The 20,479-nt window shown below is 43.4% G+C and overlaps 1 protein-coding gene across 2 annotated transcripts in view; it reads left to right on the top strand.

The window, feature by feature from the left end:
• Positions 1 to 628: 628 nt before the first annotated feature.
• The window catches only part of raph1b (Ras association (RalGDS/AF-6) and pleckstrin homology domains 1b), a 40,542-nt gene continuing 20,691 nt past the window's right edge, over positions 629 to 20,479 (top strand). For both annotated transcript variants that reach the window (XM_030751123.1, XM_030751114.1), the window contains exons 1-2: positions 629 to 855; positions 13,994 to 14,072. The gene's annotated coding sequence lies outside the window, so the exon portion shown is untranslated. The remainder of the gene's footprint in view (positions 856 to 13,993; positions 14,073 to 20,479) is intronic.

The following is a 20,479-nucleotide window of genomic DNA, read 5'->3' as shown; positions in this document are numbered from 1 at the left end:
TTTTATTTTTTTTAAAGGCTGTTAGTAATTCTGACTCAGAAAATGACTGAGAGGCTGGAGGGGTTGACGGGTTGCTAATCTAATGTGTCCATATGGATAACAATAATCCCCTAATCTGGAACATACCCCCTGTGTCTGGCGGGGGTGGCAGGAACCTTTGGGTGAGCATCAACAGTAAAATCGACGCATTGAGGCCGCCTGAGACTTTTAAAGGTTTTACCTTCTTTCCTCTTCAAGTACACTGAAAAGTGTACTTTTATTATTATTATTAATATTATTATTATTGAATAGCTAATGATGCTTATGTTGATTGTACAATCTATAAATAGTATTAATTTAGGGATCCTGGAACAATTTTGTGAGCAATATGTCTTTTTTTCCCTCAAACTCTTGAGACTAATTTAGGTGCAAGGAATAACTTTACATTGAAGAATTAACCATAAAGCCGTGTTTATCGGCCAAACAGGGGAGCTCATCTCTTCTCCAGTTATCTGCCTTTTGGTTGGGTCATCCCTTCTCGTCGTTAATCCACAATATTCCCGGCAGACCCTGAAGGCAGCGCTGGATCCTGGGCTGGACAGGAAACGACGGAGACGCGCAGCGTGTATCCAGCTCCGGCGGAGAAGAATGGGAAAGCGGAGAGGGCTGTGGACTGTGGCTGTGTGTGTAGACGAGGGCAATGCGTGAAAAAGATGAGGACAATGGCTAGAGTATAAGTAGATTTTATTTAAAATAGAGGCATACACATATCAGGAGTTTTTCCTCTTTTTTTTCCCTTTTCCTCCCCGCTCCTGTGGACGTTTTCTCCCATTGGAGAGCAGAGCAGAGGAGCCTCTTTGTGAATCCTGTTTCACTGTAAGTTGATTTTTCCTGTACTGTTCCGGCATGTTTTTAATTTCTATCTCCCCCCTCTCTCCTTCAAAACTTATGTAGGGAAAATGTCAACCATGAAACAACTGAATATCAGTTTTTGTTGCCAGCCCATCCTAGACTGTGTCCCCGGGAAAGGAAACGGGGGAGCGGGGAGGGGAGGAGGTCTGCCACACTTCTTAAAAAACTGAACCGCTATGTATTTGTAAAGAAGCCACTCACCTGTGAATGCGTTGTTACCTGTTTGTTATGGCAGGGCGTTTGTTTGAATGGGAGGAGTGGGGTGGTTTGTGTGTGTGTGTGTGTGTGTGTGTGTGTGTGTGTGTGTGTGTGTACCCCTCCTCTATGCGGCCATTGAACGACCCTTTTCTTGGGGAGAAAGGGTGTGCGGCGTTTGGGCCGACTGGGAAAAGAACCGCAGCTTTTCATGGGAGTGCCAGCTGAACATGAGCCCGTTATCGGTGTGATGTTTTGCTGCCAAAGCCGAGCCCTGTGCCTCTCTCGGGGACGTCTAGAGGTATTCCCAACCTCATCCCTTTTTTTTTTTTTTTTTTTCCCTCTGCATTCAGCTGAGCAGAAAGATGCGTGGCGAGTCTCCACCCTGTTTAGCTGGGAGGAAGCTATCAGCTTCTGGTAATGGCCGATGGTATTGTCGCGCTAATGCTTGTTTTTATTTTAATAAATGAAGTGCCATATTTTATACGCCTAAAACCACGCAAAAAGAGGGGGAAAGGTGTGTTAGTGTTGCTGGGTTCAGCTCATCGTCAGCCACCCTCCTCACTGCAGCTCATGGGCACAGCTTTAATTCCCTTTGTTGGGTGACGCCGCCGGCAGCAGGTTGGAGAACATGCAGCCAGTTTGACCAGTGGCTATTCCAGGTTTGACGCTGCCGTCCACCTTAAATAGTGGACACCCTGGTCTGGGAAATATAGCCAGTGTTTGTGCAGTCTGTGGGAAAAGTTAAAGTTCAAACACATGTTGTGTTTACGCTGTGCTGCTGCCTAAGGTTCAAAACTTCTGCCCCTAACAAGCCTCTCCACAGGGCTTTTAAAATTCTCTATTACAATGAACTCGCAGCCACATGTTAATAGTGAAAAGATAATGACCCGGCATTGACTGGGAAGGTTCAAAGGTCATTGGTAGAGGAGCTGCCTGGCTGGGCCGCCATATGTGCCCACGTTTTGTTTATTTATTTTTTTAACTTTTAAAGTACCAAGGCCAGGTGAGGACAGCGTTTTACTGTCTCTTTAATTCAGGAGTGAACAGACAATAAAAACAAAAAGCATTTTCTTTAAAAAAAAAAAAAAAGCCACTAAAACAGCCACTTGGCCCCAGCCTTTATCCCCCACAGTGGCTTTATAAAAGACAGTCTGTGTCCTGAAGGCACGCTTGATTTGCATCCGCAAAGCCCCAGACGAGAAGCACATTATTCCAGGCATTGAGACGGTGCAGCAACAATGCAGGCCATTTGCTTACAGTGCAGTCAATGAGTTGAAAATAACTGCTGGCCTTCTGGTTTCTCCCTGTCAGGAATATTCTGTTAAGGATGTTCTTTTTTTTTTTTTTTTTTTGGCAGCAGACTGGAGTCAATTTTCATTCCCAGTCATGTCAGAGACACAAAAGCGGACTGAAATGAATGATGTCCTAAACACATCTGGAAAACCCAGTGTATTCCTTTGGGCAGTTTAGCTGAGGCTCTGTTTCCTGTGCTGCGTCCCATTATGAATGTGTTCCTTGAGAACTTAATTATGAGCTGGTTATGTAAAATGGAAGGTCTAAAAGATATTTGTTCTGTTTTTGATGTGGGGTGGGGGCAGCAGCGTTTTTGTAGTTGTAGCAAAAAAAAAACACAAAAAAAAAAACACCTGTTTAATTCAGTGTCATTATTTATATCAAATTTATAACCACAAAAAAAAAAAAAAAACAAAGCAGTATTTTAGCACACAGGCTTTGTGTCAGTGGATGGTAAACTTGCTCCTAAAGCCACAGCGTACTGGCAGCATGATATACTGCTTAGTCATAAAAAACAAAAAAACAAAACACAGTCATCGATGAAATTTCCAGCCATGTTTGAAGGCACTGTCATTTTAAAAGCTTTTTTTTTTCTTTTAATTTAATGCAAGCTTTTCTTTTTTGAGGAAAAGAGGATACGGTGAGAAAGAAGGTTATATTTTAGAAAAAACATAAGCGCCCAACAAACTACAGAACATAAAACACGGTTTTCTTATTGGTCCGTGGTGTCTTGTTTTGCCAAAGATGAAGGGAATAAAAAAAAGTCTTCTGTTTTCCGCTCTCTGTCCTTCTGCTGCTTTTCATCCTTTTTTAAATGCTTGATTTCCCTGAGATACAGTTGATTAAATGGGAATAACATTTGTTAAAAAACTGGAGGATCGACCCCCAGAGATGGTAAAGTTTTGAAAGCTATTCTTGGTTTGCGTGTGTGTGTGTGTGTGTGTGTGTGTGTGTGTGTGTGTGTGTGTGTTATATCTCTTGCATGCTGGTCGGTCAGTCTGTCTGTCAGCACTGTCTGACTCCCACTCATCCATCCATGTCCCTGAGCTTAAGACTTCCCTGCACACAAGCTCAAAGATGGTGTAAGTTTACTCAGGTTGTATTACAGCCGCAGGTGTAAGTGGGTAATGGAGGGTCGGGGGTGGATGCCACTTCAAACGTAGCTTTCAGCTGACCCTGATGAAGAGCTGGAGGGGAGACTGTAACCTGATGTCGCCACACCAATAAGAGGCACCGCTGCTCGGGTTGGAGAGTGGAGACTAAACTTAAAAGGGCCACCAGCTGCATCGAAGCCTTGCTCGACGGTGCCAGCATGATGCCTCATTGCGGGCGTGTTGTGTTTTGAGTGAAAATTCAGAAGCGAGAGCGCGTAGGTCTCATTCCACTCGGGTGTGTCCCCTGCTTGTCGCAGGCACGTGGGCCCAGCCTCTATAGGGCCTTGTTCTGGTAACATTTTGCTGACCTTTGGTGACAGCTGCCCCTGCCATTTGTAAAGACAAATGGCTACCCAGCCTGCCTGTAGCCTGCAACATGTCTGCTGTTCCAGATAGCAAGAGCCTCTTCCTGTTGGCCTTTTCAGAATATATAGAGACTTGTGTCGACGCTTTCTATAGGTGGAAATCAACTGAGATTCTAATCATCTTTTTCTTTTGTGATAATTGTTTTTTATTCAATCACACAAAAATTAATTATAAGGTTTTGCCTCTTTAAGAAAACATCCACTTTTACTATCTTAAAGCCCAGCACTCGGCCCACCTGTATTAAAGCAATGCATAGACAATGCAGCCCTGCTGCCTGTATGTTGTACCACTGATTGGAGCAGGCAGAAGGAGGGCATCCGCCTCTCCTCCTGCTCGCCTCTCGGGCAGTGCACAGTCTTGGTCCTTGTTCAGCAGCTCAAGCACACAGCTATAATTGACCTACAATTGAATCTCTTTGCCATGCTAGTTCTTATCTGTGCCAATGGGTGAATGCAGTATCACGAGTATGCATTTTTAGCACGGGTCAGTCCTGGTGGGATTTAAAACTCTTAAAGGAAAAACCCACTTTGAGAGGATGGATATTATTGATCTGTGGCTTTCATGTCATATTCATGTTATTGAAGGCGCGCTTCAGTAAGTGATAATCTGTTTTGCTTTGTAACTGTTGATGTGTTTGGCTGAAACAAGTAAGTTCTGTGTCTTGTAAGACCTTGGGAAGTTTTTTTTTTGCTGTAAATGCTACATTGGATTTTCTTGAAATTTTGTTCCCCAAACCTCATCGACATTGGCGTGAGCAATCTTCAAAAAAAATCCGTCAAACTTTTAAAATGTATCAGTTAGACTTAAGATTTTCAAAACCCCTGTCAGTTACAGCCCAGGGAGGAAAAAGGGCATGTTGATTAGCTGTCTGATGTTTAATGTTTCCTGAGATTGTCCAAAAAAATATTGCATCATTTGATAAGCGGGCAAATGCTCGATAATAAGATCAAGTTGCCACTTTTTGTTGTTTCAAAGGGCTAGTTTTTCCTTCCTTTCTTCAGTGTCGTTGAGACCCTGTTACCCTGGTTAAACTGTATAACGACTTCAGTCTGTCAGTGTTTATCGTCACACAACCTCTTCCATGACCTATTTTCCTATATTTCATCTGCTCTGCTATGATACATGTTTAGCTCTTTGTATTGTTCAGTCATTAATTGTCTCTTTGTTGCTGCCTCTTTCACTGTGCAGTTTGTTTAAGCAGCTTAGGCAGCTATTAATCACTGTGACTTTGACAATGGCAGGTGGCTGATTCTCACAGCCGGGTGGCTGGTGAGGACCCCCCCCCCCCCCCCCCTCTTTACTGTATTGCAGATGGTTTATTTTACTGCTTTGATAACTTTACATCACTCCATCACAGAGCAACATTTAATATGGTTAACACCTGACACTGTCAGAGCCTTCAGGCTATTCTGGATTTTTTTTCTTTTTAGCACCTACTTCTAAGTTAGGGTCTCATCCAGTTGGTTAATTATCCTGAACCTGATCTCCACATTCAGGGTTGGATAAAGGAGTGTCACGCAAGTAGGATTTCTCTGCTGCAATGAGGTTCTTCAGTGAGAAGAACTAAAAGGGAGGAGCGAAGGAGGTGATTTTTGGAATGTATTTCTTTCTCTCCACCATCAGACCATTAGGGGTGGGGGAAAAATAGATACAGCATAGTATCACAATATTATGTCGATACAGGAACACCAAATATCAATATTTTATTAAATAAACTAAAATATTCTGGGAATACTGTCAACAAGAAGGCTCATCTCGTGCACCACCATCCTCAGAGAATGTTAGCTGAGCAAAATTACATCAGATCGGCTCAACAACAAAAAAACCCATCCAACACTGGACACATTCAGCTTGACAAATCTACCTCCTAATTCAGAGCAAGCTCGTGGCTCAGTCACATGAGTAAAAAATGGGATCAGCAACCTCCTTGCATCTACAAAAAAAAAAAAGAAAAAAATGGATGGCTGCCAGGTGATTGTATTGAATTTTTTTTTCTCCACTCTACAAATGGTTGCCCAGAGCTTGAAGATGTTCCGCACTCATCACTTCTGATCACAAGGTGATTGCACAGGTTGCCTGACAGGAGGCAACCTTTCTGCAAACAGGTGCAGTCTGACTTGGGCCAACTGCAGTCTCTCTCAGAGAGATTGTCAAAGGTTGGCAAATAATTGCTGTCTGATTCATAAATGCAGATTGCCAACATGTTGCCATCAGTCTGAATGAGTCTTTGCCAATGAGCACAACTCAAGGGGACTCAACCGGCTGCCAGCTGGTTGTATTCTGGTTATATTCCTGTAGAACAGGAAGGTTGCTGAACACAAATGTAACATGTGAATGTCTGCCTTTGTAGACTGCAACAGATATGCGATTTTCAACGATTTATTACAGTTAATTGTTGTATTATCAGAAACAGATTGCATGCAATTGCCAACTAGACCCCATTCAATCGCAGACTGATTGCAGACTGATTCTGTCTTATAGCAATATTTATGGTGGGTTTTAGTGACAGTGTTGGTAATCTTGACAATCTCATTTTTCAGCAAAAAAAAAAAAATAACTTACTGGATAAAACAGATACTGACAAAGTTTAACTTTGAGGACATAATTTGCACTTTAAAAAGGTGATAAATCACAATATTTTATCACAATAATTAGTATATTGCACAATGTTAAAAATCACAATGATGGTGATGATGTGATTGTAACGTATCGTGGGGCGTCTGGTGATTCCCACCTCTACAGTCCTTGTAGTCTACAGCAAATCACTGCAGCAGTCATGTGACTGGTTGATGGATGGTCTGTGTGGATGGACAGCCTTTAGAAGTTGATAATGACTCTCAAACAAGAAGATAACACAAAATGCTTCAGAGAGAGTCGTATTATTACTGAACTAAATGCTCACTCAGTGGAAATGTACAAGTGCTACTTGACTTCCATGTGTATGTATGACCTGTCTGCAGTAAGAATTACATATGGAAGGAGAAGCTGGATTTATTTCCTACTCTCTGAAGTATGCACATGCACTATTTTACAAACTGAGTTAAATTAAATGTTCAAATCTTTAGCAGCGGCCCGTAGCCACGATTTCTAGCCTGGGATAAACATGAGTGGAACCATTCAGCGTTTCCTCTCTGCTCCCCGTCTGATCAGAGTTCACTCGGTTCTCATGAAGCTGTGACAGCAGTGTGCGTGTCCTCGTGGTCATGTGCATGCAGGCTTGATGTGTTTGTTTGCATTCTGGCTGATAACTGTTCAGCATAGATGTGGTTTGAGAGGCAGAAGCACCCGCACGCAAATGCAAACAAATTTCAGCTGTACTGTGTCCCTTCACCCAGCTGTGAAATGGCTTCCTTTTGGACAAAACTGTTTAGATTACCTCTGTTTAGAGGAGCAGTTGCTTTCTAACCATCGACCTCTGGGGTACATTCCAGTGAAATCCACCGAGGATTCGGTTTTATTTACCACTTGGAAAACATTAACAATAGTGGCATTATAAGACTGTCAGAGAAAGCCAAGGACGTAGTTAGAGCAGATGCAGTGTTCTTTCTTGGGGTTTCCCTCGGGAGGCAGAGGATGGCATCATATTGTGCTGGGGTGTCATGTTTGTGTGTATGGTTACAATGGTAGTTGTGGTATGTCTGAATCATTGGAACAAACAAGTATCTTGCCATAAATAGAAAATAATATTCCAAACTTGGGCATGCACTCAATTTAAATTGTCATCCACTGCAAATGGTATTCTGCTCCACACGTACTCTTAAAATTTGATAAGTTGGTTTAACATTAAAAGAATATGCAAACTCCAGCCATCTGTTTTCTTATCCTTTGCTTCAAATATATTAACAGCAGCTCTGCACATCAGAGGGAGAGAGAAGGGAGACAGAGAGAGGGGCACTGGAGATGTTATTTCAGCAGAAAAGAAAGTAAAGTTTGCGTTTACCAGTGTGCAAGCACTAAGTAACATTTAACTTTATTTAAATGCATTGCTGAATGATTTAACCAAGCTTAAATGAAGTGCTTCTTGCAGACATGTACCCACAAAATGCTGTGCAATCAAATAGGAAAACTAGGCTCATATTAAAATATAACAGAACATAAGAATACAGTTAATAGCAATACAGAAATTAAAACACAAGTGGAATAATGTCAGGTGAATGAGTAAAACACTATCTAAGCTTTGTGATGTTGGTGATATGGTGTGTTATCCGGCTGGAAGCAGCCGTACATTAGGCGGGTACAGTGGTCATAAAGGATTGAACATGATCAGCAGCACCAGTCAGGCTAGGCTGTGTCATTTAAACAATGCTCAGTTGGTACTAGGGGGCCCAAAGTGTGCCAAGAAAATTTCCCCCACACCGTTAAACCACTAGCAGCTTGAACCGTTGATACCAGACAGGATGGATCCATGCTTTCCTGTTGTTTACACCAAATTCTGCTTCAGTTTCCTGTCCTTCGCGGACAGGAGTGGGACCAGGTGTGCTCTTCTGCTGCTGTAGCCCATCTGCTTCAAGGTTCAACAGGTTGTGCATTCAAAGATGCTCTTCTGCAGATTTTGGTTGTAACAAATGGTTACAACCAACAAATTTGAGTCACTGCTGCCGTCCTATTGGCTTGAAGCAGTCCAGCCATTCTCCGCTGACCCCGACATCAATTTTCTCCCAGGGAAATGCCGCTCACTGGATATTTTCTCTTTTTCAGACCATTCGCTGTAAACCCTAGAGATGGTTGTGTGGGAAAATCCCAGTAGATCAGCAGTTTCTGAAATACTGTGCCACGTTCAAAGTCACTGAAATCCCCTTTCTTCCTCATTCTGATGCTCAGTTTGATCTTCAGCAGGTTGTTTTGATTATGTCTACATGCCTAAATGCATTGAGTTGCTGCCATGTGATTGGCTGGCTCAATTTTTGCATTAACGAGCAGTTGAATAGCTGTACCTAACAAAGCGGTTGCATATACTTAGAAATTATCACAGCGAATGCTTAATTAGTTTTTTAGAGGTTGTACAATATTTACATTCGGTGTTAAGAGACTGCAATCTCGGGTTTTCTTCTGTTCGTGTGACTCATACGTCGCACAATTACAGAAACAAAGGCTTTTATACAAATTTGAATGACGACTGTGAACACGAACATTAATGGGGAGTCATTAATCACTATAGTTAAGGAGTCTCAGTGATGGTGGCCTGTTGCTAGCTGAACTCTGGCCACTGGAAACCACAGCACAAATGCAGAAGTCTAAACACAGCATAAAAACATAACGAGTACAACAGCATCTAGAATAAGTTAGGTTGAATGCACTAGTTTATTTTAAGTAAGGGCTTTTTTTTTTTTTTTTTGCTTTTGTAATGTACATATGGTGAACGCAGGAACACATGCACCCCTACATTATTGAAATGCTCCAACTCTTTAAAGTGTTTCTGTTCAAGCCACAAACAAGCAGCGCAGCAAGAACGAGAGCTGAAAAGGCCTGCTTTGCCATTAAATATGCACTGTAGCCTACTTTCCCTCCTCAGATGTTTTAGCTACATCCTCCTCCGTAATCATGAAAGTTACCCCAGCTCATGTCTTTTTAGAAAGTAACTACTCTCTGCAAGTGGTACCCACAAAGGACTGGAAAGCAGCCTGTCCTTGTCTCATTGCCACAGGGCTCACCACACATCCCCGTTACACTTACTTCACAATTATACAGGCTGCCAAAAAAGGCTTTGGGAAGTAAAAGAAACACCTGTGAGGAAGAGGGTTGGAGGAGAGAAGTAGCATATGGAGGAAAAGGACAGATGAGAGAGAGGTTCATGAGAACCTATAAAATATTCTTCAGTGGAACTGATGTCATATGAAATACGACAGCCTGGAAACACTGAGGTCAGTCTTCCTTTCCTCGCGTCCTTTGCCAATGTCTGGAAGTCACACTTTTTCACAACACTTGGCTTCAGGTTCTGCATTACTGTACCGACTGATCTTGGCAGGCTGCTCCATTTTTCCCTTTCTTTCTCTTTTTTTTTTTTTTAACATCAGGGTTCATGTAGGACACTGGAGGAATCTAGAGTTTCACTCACTAACTGCAGTGACCTACAACGTAGTGAGTGAAAACAGCCGTGCTCGGTGCGGTAAAAGTGGATTGACACATTTTTCTGAGAGAATCCCTTGACAGTCAAACCTGCAAGCTTAATCTCACAAAATAATGTGTGTGTGTGTGCGGGTGCTTGTGTGACTGCCTTTTGCCAAATCTCATTGACTAATACCCTGGCAGCCCAGCAAGGGAGCGCAAGCGCCTATTGACTGAGCTTCTGGGTTAAGTTAGTGGCTGAGTAGCTTGCTAATCTCTCTGTGCTCCGTTGATCTTCAGTCTCTAGAGATTCCTGATTATTTTGACCCGTGTGCCACACAGTTAGCCGTACTCGGGGAGTGTGTCGAGATCTGCCCCTGAGATTGTCACCGTGACTGCCTTCGGGGTGACGGCGAGGGGTCACTGTCATGTTTAGTTTGTCAGCTTCACCCCTCACTGCTTTTTGGCGATCCCCATCAAGAGATTAGTGAGATGAAATGGTGTAAATAAGAAGTGAGATTTCAGGCTTTAAGCTGATCAGCTGTGATCAAGCTGCGCTAATGATGAAGTTTGAGAGTTCAGCACGCTGATTTTATTTGCACTTAAATGACAAGAGTGTAAAAAACGCTTTGAAACAAAGGACCATTTTGATCCAGCTGTGGACTAACACAAGAGGCATTTCATCATGTAAGTGTGTGTGAGTGTGTTACACATTACCAATAAACCCTGCCGGCAGCTAGCCAGCCAGTGGGACCTCCATCAGATCCCAGTGGCCATCATGGGAACATTCCTGACGCAGCATTATTCCATAATTCCCACCATGTGTGGGTTTTTTTTTTTTTTCTCCAGAGCCGAGTGCTGACTGCATGGGCCGTGAAGAATCCCACAGAGGAGAGGAGATCAGCTCCTTGTAATTGCAACCAGACTTGGTTGTGTATGAGTGGGTATTGCTAAAAGAGTCTGTAAGTGATAGTAACCACTGGGGAAAACTCCTAAAGAGGGCAGGTTGTGTTTCTAGCTTCTGTCACATAAGCGTGTAGATGTTTAAATATACAAAAGAAAATTGGGTAACCGTATGGGTAGTCTTTTAATATTACAAAGCAGCCGTGCCAGTGCCCTGTGCTGAGAGTCAAAGCGTGATATGAATGGAAAATGATGATGTAGGAGCAGGAATTTTAAGGTACTGTTTCTTACAGTGGAAGAAAGTTTGAGTTTTTTATTTCCCCACCTCAGTTGACATAAAAACAGTTTATTTGAGAGTGATTTTTGTCCTGACCTACTGAGGAGGTCACACAGCCCCCTGCGCAAGAAGGGAAGCAGCTGCTTCTTGGAATTGCACTTGACTTGGTATAAAGGCAATACATCGATCTTTACTAAGGCCTTCACAGTGAGGATCAGTATTGTAGCAAACCATCAGTCAGCTGATTGATTGTGTATCTGCCCTTACAAGAATGCTTGGGGTCACTGTAAGGCCTTATCTTGTTCTGAAACCAGATGAAGGTGCTCTGTATCTATTCCGTGTGTGTGTCAGACGTCAGTTAAATGTATACAATAAATCCCATTTCCAGACACTAGCCTGTCAATCAATCCAAGAATGAGTGAAATGTTTCTTTAATAATTAAACTGTAGTTAATGTTGCGTCACTTTGACATCTTGTTTGTGAAGTTGAGATTAGGTGAGTTGATAGGTCAGCATGTGTTCATGTGCTACTGCAGCCTGACCAGATGGAGCCGTCTGCAAATTCTTCATATGCCCCATTAATGGGGGGGGGGGGTTGGATGCATTAATCTTATGTTATTTTAAGGTTATGATCTGTATTGTTGTTGCACTGGATTGTGTGCTGCTTTAAGTGTAAAGTCTTGTTATTTTGTCAGCACCATCCATCTGTTTAAATATGACAAGTTTTGGACGTAGCTCCTCCAAAATTTTGTGCGATCTGCTTTAATTTTTTTTTTTCTCTGTGTATCAAAGTTTGTGTATCAAAGTCAGATTGTGGGTCATGCTGGAGCCACAGATTGCAGATTTGAGATGGGCACTGGATGCACACTGCATGTGTGTCATGCATTTAGCTCTGCCCTCTTGCTCATTCGTCCACTTGCTCGTTTCACCTACAACAATCCCAGTCTTTATTTCCTGCTGTGACATCATCACCCCTGATCACCCACCGCCCTGCCCTTCCTCCCACTTCCTGGCCCGACAGGAAATGAGCCGCCCCAGAGGAGTGCTGTTGATTGGGGGGGGAAGTGTGGGTGGACAAGGACACACCTGTGTCCACTACACTGGGCTCTGTGTTTCCCCTCAGTCTGTTGTTGAATGGGGCACCAAAGTCGAGGACATTAAAAAAAAAAATCTGCTGAAGCTGTTGACAACAGTACACAGGGCACCTTTTTGAGCAGTTGTGTGTTTTTGTAGTGCCCTGTTAATGTTTCAAGAGAATATTGCTCTGTTTTTGTTTTAGTTTTAGTTTTAATACACTGGCTCCATTAAAAACACACACACACACCTGAGCATTTTATACTTTTCATAGTAACATAAGTTGTCTGCCAGTACTGTAATGATGCCGCATTAAAACACCACTTTCTGACTGTATCAGTGCATTAGCTGATTTGTCTATATGACAGCACTTTCATGCATTGAATTCACATCTGAATGACCCTCCTCTTCTTTGTAAATCCAGCCCCTCTCGGTCATGAGTTGTGTTGTGTTTGTCTGTGCATGCGGTGCAGGCCAGCCTTTGTTTTCAGCAGTGTGGAGCAGCTGCCTGCCAGCCCCTGCGCTGTTGTGACTGAAGCAACTGTGTCCCCTGCAGCTGCACAGACCCATGTGTCACTGCCACACCTGTTCAATGGCCTTGTGTTGACTGAGTGATATCACATGTTAACTGTGTGCAAATTACACAGAGACGGTGGAAGGATGAGGGGGTGGGGTGTCCTGTAATCTGAGCAGGCAATTGTTTTGTTTTTGTTTTCTTTTGTTTTGGGTTTTTTTGGAGACCCAGGCATAAGGACTAACGTGCATGTGTGCAAACGCACACCCACGAGCCCTTTCATCTCTTTGACACTCTCCCCTTGTTACAAGAAGTCCTGTTTGCTGTGAAAACACACACACTCGCACAGGCACACACTTTTTTTTTTTTTTTTTTTGCCCCCGGGAGGGGCCACATGCTGTTTCTCAACAACAGTTGGTGTGTAGAAAAATGAAGGAACAGCTGAGACCAGCGGGAATAGTTTCCCAGTAGTTAGCCATAACAGAAGCTGCCAGCCTCTTACACACACACACACACACACACACACACACACACACACACACACACACACACACACACACACACACACACACACAGAGTAAATGCACAACATGTTATAACCGGATGTGCCCCTGAATTATTTTTCGTTGTCAGGTTATGATTCAACATCTAGGCTGATTTTTAGATAAACCAAGGCAGGCGTGACTCAGCAGTTAAAGCCTAGTCAGCGTTACTGGTGGTGGCTGGTGAGTCACAGTCAGTGCACACCTAACTAAGAGTTTTGACAAGGTTTCTACTCTGACTCATGCTGTGAAATGATTAGCCTGTGGCGGTTAACATGCTTATTAGGTTAGGCTGAATGTGTGCTTGTGCGTGTGTTGGTGTGAAAGGCTTTGTAGTAAAACGAAGGAGGCCTCAGCAGCTCACATTCTTAATCTAGCAGCAGTGATGGAGAGAGTTTATAATGAAGAGAGAGCAGAGCTGTGTGATGAGTCGTGCGCACCGTTTTGTCTGTGCTAAGTTAAGTCGCTCCCTCTCAAGCACCCTCCGTAGTTAATCCCCTGCATTCTTGTGACAGTGAAATCGGTCCGCTCTCCTCCAGCTGCTGGCTGCCGTGCCTCTCGCTTCTCCTGCAGTGCAGCCACAGCAAAAGCAGGCGATCCACAAGTTTGGTTTCACTGACTAATAGCGTTCGATGAGGTGACCTAAAGCGGGGATTGTATTTTGCAGTCAGAACTCAAAATAGGCACTAAATCGTATCTAATGGATTTTCTTCTTCTTCTTTTTTCATTTTTTACAGGGGATAAAAGCCCTAGAGCAAAGTGGCAGCATCATCTGACCTTTAACCTCAATAGAAAGAAGGAAAAGCCACTTCAAAGGTAAGGCTTCCTGTAAAGTGGTGACTACTTTTTGTGGGTTATAAATTCTAAGTGTAGGAAAAAGGAAAAATGCTATTGACGCCTCTGCCAGTAAGTTTTGCTAAACCTCCGTGCACACATCACACACAGACTGCTATTTTGCTGGTGTAGCAGGCTTTCAGGGAAGTACTATTTAAGGTGGTTTCAACTGCCAGTTTTACTGCAGTGCCCCTGACATGCGTGCCTGACGCACCATGTGCTCAAACCATCATAACATCTGTCATGTCACTGGTTTACAGGGGGGGGGTTCTCAAAGTTAACAGAGTGGATCCATGTTTGTGTTGTAAAGCCAGAGCTAGTGGGGTGTATCGAGGGAGGCTTTACCCCTTCCCAAAGCCTTGATTCAGAAGGCTTTGAAAATCAAAGCCAAATGAAAGAGAAGTAAAACCTCGGAGGATCTTGTCAGGAGAGAGTCTTCCTCGCCGAAGGAGATAATTCCTGACTTAAGTGGAACCATGTGAGGGCGAGCCGTGGCCGCGGTCTGTAGTAAGAGATGCTCCTTAAAGCGAGCTCTTTATTCTCTCCCTGTCACAGATTTGTTTTGAATCTGCAATCCGCGGTCTCGAAGTTTCCACTCTTAATTTACGCAGAGGATGTTGTTTCCCCCCCCCGCAGATCAAGTAATGTACTTATTCTCTGAAAGTTACGCGTATGCAAAGAAATCTATTTTTAGCCACTGTGTCGCACTGGTGTTAGTAAATGCATGGATGACTACAGACATTCACACCTATGATTTTTTTTTTCCATAACACGCTGGAGTAAAACAACAAGACCCAGAAAGTAAAAGAGCAGCTTCATGAAAACAAATGAAGCAGCTCTGCAAATAATACGGCTTGCTGACTGTTATTTACCAGGCTGTTTTTTTTTTTTTTCTTTTTTTTGTGTGTTTGTTTTATGGAAATGATCAGCAAAAAAACAAGCTAATTCAAATCTCCTGGTCCCAGTCTGGTTGGTTATTGTTGGTTGCAGATGATTTTTCTAGAGTGGCGCGCTGGACTGAAACAATTCTCCTCTTTGTTGATGCTGCTGTTTGTACAGTAATGCCCTTTATCCAGTCATGGCACTGTCTGTTACCTGCAGCCTTTCCAAATTTAGTGCTTAATATGTTTTCCATTTGTCCGAGGCAGTGAGTACAGTGTTCCTATTCATTCGAGTCAGACGTGGCCCTGTCACTTTGGAAATAGAAGTCTGGTCTGTGTATTTAAAAATGCAAAATGTCTAAACAAAAATAGGAAGGAAAATGTGAATGGACAAGGGGGTGGGGGGTGGGGTGGCAGCAGTGATGAGAAGGGAGCTGGATTTTTTTTGCAGAGATGGAGCCTGAGGCCTAAAGAAGGGAGCCTCCTCTCCCTGCAATTAAACTTTTCCAGGAAGTAGGGATGCTCGTGTGTCATAGAGATGCTCGTGTGTCATACGCACACACGTCGCCTATATAAACGTGTCAGTGTCGTGTGTTTAAAGTGGGCTCCCACTAAAGTCGACACCCAGCTGTCAGTATTCTTCGACGTGCCCGTCACACACTCGAGGGCGCAGTCGGCAAGTGATTGTTCTGGGTCGTGGTTGTCACAGCAGCGCCTTCACCGAAGCACCAGATGCTCTTGGGAAAAAAAAAAAAAAATAGAAATGTTACTGAGATGGTCTCTCTGACTGGTCCCGAAGACGTGCGAGTCATAACCACAGAGACCTTTTGGGAAATGAAGAAAATAGTTAAGTGTGTGTGTGTTAATGGCACAACAGGAATGCTGGAGCTGGTGTGGCAGGAAGCAGGCTGTCACTTTTTTTTTTTTTTTTGGGTCTGTCTCATGAGATGCAAACGCACACCAGCTGGAGGGGGTTGTGGGCAGAAGGACAGATCGAGGGGGTGATGGGAAATGTAGGAAAGGAGGGAGACATTCCCAGCTGTCAGTGGGGTGCGGGCAGGCATATGTGTTTTTCTCTGGGCCTTCATGCAGGGCACACTGCACATGGCTGTTGTGTGTGTGTGCATGTGTTGTTTGTGCAGTGTGTTGCACCCTATGTGTTTTGTATTCCCTTACAAGTGGCAGATGTAAACATACTGTTGAGCTAGACCAAGTAACCAAAATGATAATGAAGGGGAAAAAAATGTTGGCACTATCTAAAGTCGATGATTTGATTATACAAATTTGCTTAAACAAGCTTTTGGCACATATCTATTTTCACTTAGGAGCTTAGGGTTCTTTGCAGAGTATCTGCTGTAGATAGATGGTTGGTTTTTGGGGTTTTTTTGGGGTTTTTCTATCACTTATCCATTAAGCTAATTTCCACCTCAATATATTTGTTTTTGAACTCTACTTGAGGATTTTAAATGATTCACAGCTCAAAATAATCCTAATTTATCTTTTACTGGGCCTTGGTTCTGCCGCTCAGTTTGTCCTCTGTCTGAATCAAGCTGTTGTAGCTCCCTTCCCCTCCCTCAAAGTCAATTTTCTTCTGATTTTCTGCCCTCTGTAAATCGTAAACAGAAGGTTTGAACAGCCGGTGGGTGGGGCTGCTAGGTGCACAGCCAGCTGTGTCTCTGTGACATCACACAGAGCCAGGAAGAGAAAAAAAAAAAGCTGTTAGCACATTCTTGAGCCTGAGCCTTTGGCATTAGTCTATAGTTAATTATATTATTAAGAATTGTTCTATTCTGCTGGAACAAGGCCTTACTTTATCCAATGTGAAAAATTGTGTCCTGTGCAGCATTAAAAACTCCTAAATTAAACTGTGGGAAGCCTGCAGAAACCAATTTTGATGAATTCACAATACAAACACAACCTTTTTATTTACATGACTTACAGCAGGTTTCTATTTGTATCTGAACAAGCACACAATAAGGCTTTGCATGCAACACCACACAGCGAGCATCACTTCCACCCAAAAAAAACAAAACAGAGGAAAATCAGTAGAGCGTTTACTCCACGGCTTTGCAGCTCTTTATATGCTACCAGATCAATGGGTCTCATCTATTTTTTAAGCACTGCCTGTTTTCTTTAATGTGTGGCTTGTACTTCTCAGCAGTCAGCCTCTGTTGTCTGCTGCTGCAGTGCTGCATCATGTTTGAAAACTTTGTGTGGGTGTGTATGAGCCCACTGCAGCAGACCACCTGAGCCCCTTGATGTATGTGTGGAAGTGTGGATGTAACCTGATCTCTGGAGGGAATGGACAAGACTATTGATTTCACATTTTTGGACCGATACCCTGAAGGGAAGCAGGGAAGCTGACACATCCTCAGTGTGCGTCTGTGTAAGGGAGGGTGACACAGACAAATAAGAACAGACTTACATATGTGGGGCCTGCTTTTAGATTGACGTCAGCTATTTCGCTCAGTTTTTCATAAATTACTGTATTATGAAGTGTTGAGAGCTTGTGTGCTTTGTGGTTATAGCGACGAACAGATGTTCAAACATCGTACCGAGCGTTGCACGGCTGCACGTCTGCCTGCAAAACCTGTCAACGCAGAGACGTGCATGTGTGGATGTGTGTTGCCATGGAAGTTTCTCTTTGAGTAGATGCAGGGCAGCTGAAATTTGGCTCGCTCTGTTGCTGGTGAGCTGTCGAGTCCTCACACCTCCCGCCCACCAGTGTGACCATGCATTTTCACACTCCCTTTCTTTCCTAGTCTCAGTTTCTCCTGCTCTTCCTCTCTCCATGCCCCCTCCCTGACTCCCTCTCCATCTGTCTGCCTCTGACATCCTCCCCGTCTTTCTCCCCTCTCTGTCCCCTGTCTCTTTTTCCCTACCCCTCCCTCCTAACTGGCTGCGTAAGCCGGAGTGGCTCACTGTGTCATGCCGTGCTTGAGTGATCCTGAATGCGCTTCTGGTTATGTGTGTGTTTGTGTGCGAGTTCCTCCCCTGCTTACAAGCTGTTGCTCGAGCTTGACTAATGACACGGGAGCTGTTGTTTCGACCGTCAGCCCCCCACCCCCCACCCTTCACAATCTAATAGCTGGCTCGGTTTTTCCATCATTGTACCCATCCATCATTCCTTCCCTCTCTGTCTCTGGCCTGTTAACTATCTCATATCTTTCCCCCCAATAGTCCGTCCCCTTGATGTGCTCACATTCATGTGACATATGCCACTTTTTATTCATGTTCTGTTTTTGACTTTATTCACAGAATCGTCTCAGCATCGGCGCACATTTCCATCAAAGCTGTCTTGTGTTTAGTGCAGACATAAGCTTATGTAAAAGATGGACATAGCCAACGGGATGAAACAATGATATTTTATCTAAAAACAGTATAGAACGCGGTGATAAGCTTCATAAGGTAGTCTAACTGTACACATCTGGGAGTGCTGACTAATCAGTCAACAGCAGGCGATGGCAGTGTTACTTTCATTTTCAGGCATCCCTGTTGCTGCCAGTTATGACATCAGTATGTAAACACTCCTTATGTAGCATAAAGCAGATGCTATCACAAACCAGGCTTATTTCTATTTCGGTATGGTTTTTACTTTAACGTATCTTCCTTGTGTAGTGTACAGCTTTGCACTGCCAAAAAAGCACCAAGTATTTCTCATGGAAAAAATGAGGAATGAGCTCCACCCATACTGTATGCAACCCCCCCCACCACCACCACCTTCCCTCTAAATTAAACCTGTAATCATCTTGTTGCAAGCTTTCTTCATTAACCTTTAAGGCTGCAGCCACCCTAAATTTCCCATTCATCATGGGCAAACAAACACAGTGCATTACGTCATTTTCTGAGTCAGACATCACAGGCTACTACAGGTCAGCTGAGGCTGACAAACCAGCCACACTTAGTTGGACCTTTTGGACCGGCCACTCCCTTGTTCAAAGAGCTCTGTTACTGGCACTGCTTGCACATTTCTTTTTTCCCTATTTCTCCTTGCATAATGCTCGCATGTTAACACAGGGATGGGAGTCTCTACTGGTGTAACTCTGTATATAAAGGGAGGGGACCAGGGGAAAAAAGGCTAGGCGGGGACAGAAAGGAGGGATGGGAGTGGAAATGAGCAAATAACCACCATCTGTACAGCGAACACGAGCCTAGAAGTATTGCATGCTCGCACGTTTACAAAGAGATTGTATCTGTTTTATATTTTAAAAGGCAGTGAAACCAAGCATTTGTCTGCACCAGGCTTTGTACTTTGACAGAAGACTTATTTCAGCAGGCAAGCCACAAACAAGATTACATGACGGGCTCAAAGGCGCCTATCGGCTTCAAACGGCTACAGGATGTCATTATGATTTTTTGACACTTGGCATTTCAGCGTGTGTTTTATGGCGACTGTGATGACACAGATACGTGTGTGCGAAAGGTGAATCACAGTCTGGCGGGTTAGGAGTGCAGTCTGCACCAGATGATGGTCTGACGTGAGAAAAAGTGGAGGGGGGTGAGAAATGAATGCGTTTGAGGTCACAAACTTTGGTACATGTTAAATAAATGCTTTTTAGTATCAGCCACTCCTGTTAAAATAACTAAGTGTAGAAATAGTTTTCATATGAGCTGTGTTGAATGGAATAAATGGGTCTTGCAGCTGCTGGATTTTTAACACGGAAGCTGATCAACAGCAAACCTGCACAAGGCTGTTTTTGTGTTTATATATTTGCATGTCTTCATACACAACGGTGCTAGAATATGCAGCACTTTTTAAAATAAATATTTTGCAGCAAAGGCAGGTCTTAAAAAATGACCTTTCAAAAATGCATATTCACTCCACTTTTTCCTCAAAATTCCTTCATTTCTTCACACATTACATTCCCCGGAGGAATGTAATGCTGCAATGTTGTAAATTTCTTATCATTCCCAGGCCTGATGACTGACTGTGTTTGGAGCTATTGAGCTATCCATGGGCATGCTGGATGCTTTGCCTGCTTCCTCTGTTTCAGCTTTGTTTGCGTCTGCCCCCAGAGACCTTTATCGGCAGGAGCATTTGTGTCCCATTAAACTCTCAAGAATTCCCGCTCTCCATTTAGAGCCGAGCGGCACGGCAGTGTGGGCATCGCAAAAGTTCAGAGAGTTTCTGTAATTGCCATGCTGTTTCTGTTTTTATCGCCTCATGTTTCTTCTCCTTTCGGCTTCTTTTGAAAGGATGATATAATGTGTTCAGAATATTTTTAGATGAGAGGTGTCGGACACTGGCGTTAAGTTATTTTTGCAAAGATCATTTGCGAGAGGAGCAAAGTAGCTGTGAGGACTGGGCGGCTTTGGAAGTTTGAGATCGCCGTATGCAGTTTTCTGCATTTTATTAACTTCAACTCTCTGCACTACAACCTTTCAGCACCCATACAATTGAGGCTAAGTGGAGTTTTGGGTCCAAAAATAGCCTATTTAGAAGTACTTGGAAACATTCAGTCAATGGAGTATCTGATCACAGCAGTGTTTACACAGCTCTAGTCATAT

The sequence above is a fragment of the Archocentrus centrarchus genome, chromosome 2 (genome assembly GCF_007364275.1).
Source record: "Archocentrus centrarchus isolate MPI-CPG fArcCen1 chromosome 2, fArcCen1, whole genome shotgun sequence".
Classification (NCBI taxonomy): Eukaryota; Metazoa; Chordata; class Actinopteri; order Cichliformes; family Cichlidae; genus Archocentrus; species Archocentrus centrarchus.
This window is presented reverse-complemented; position numbering and strand designations above follow the sequence as displayed.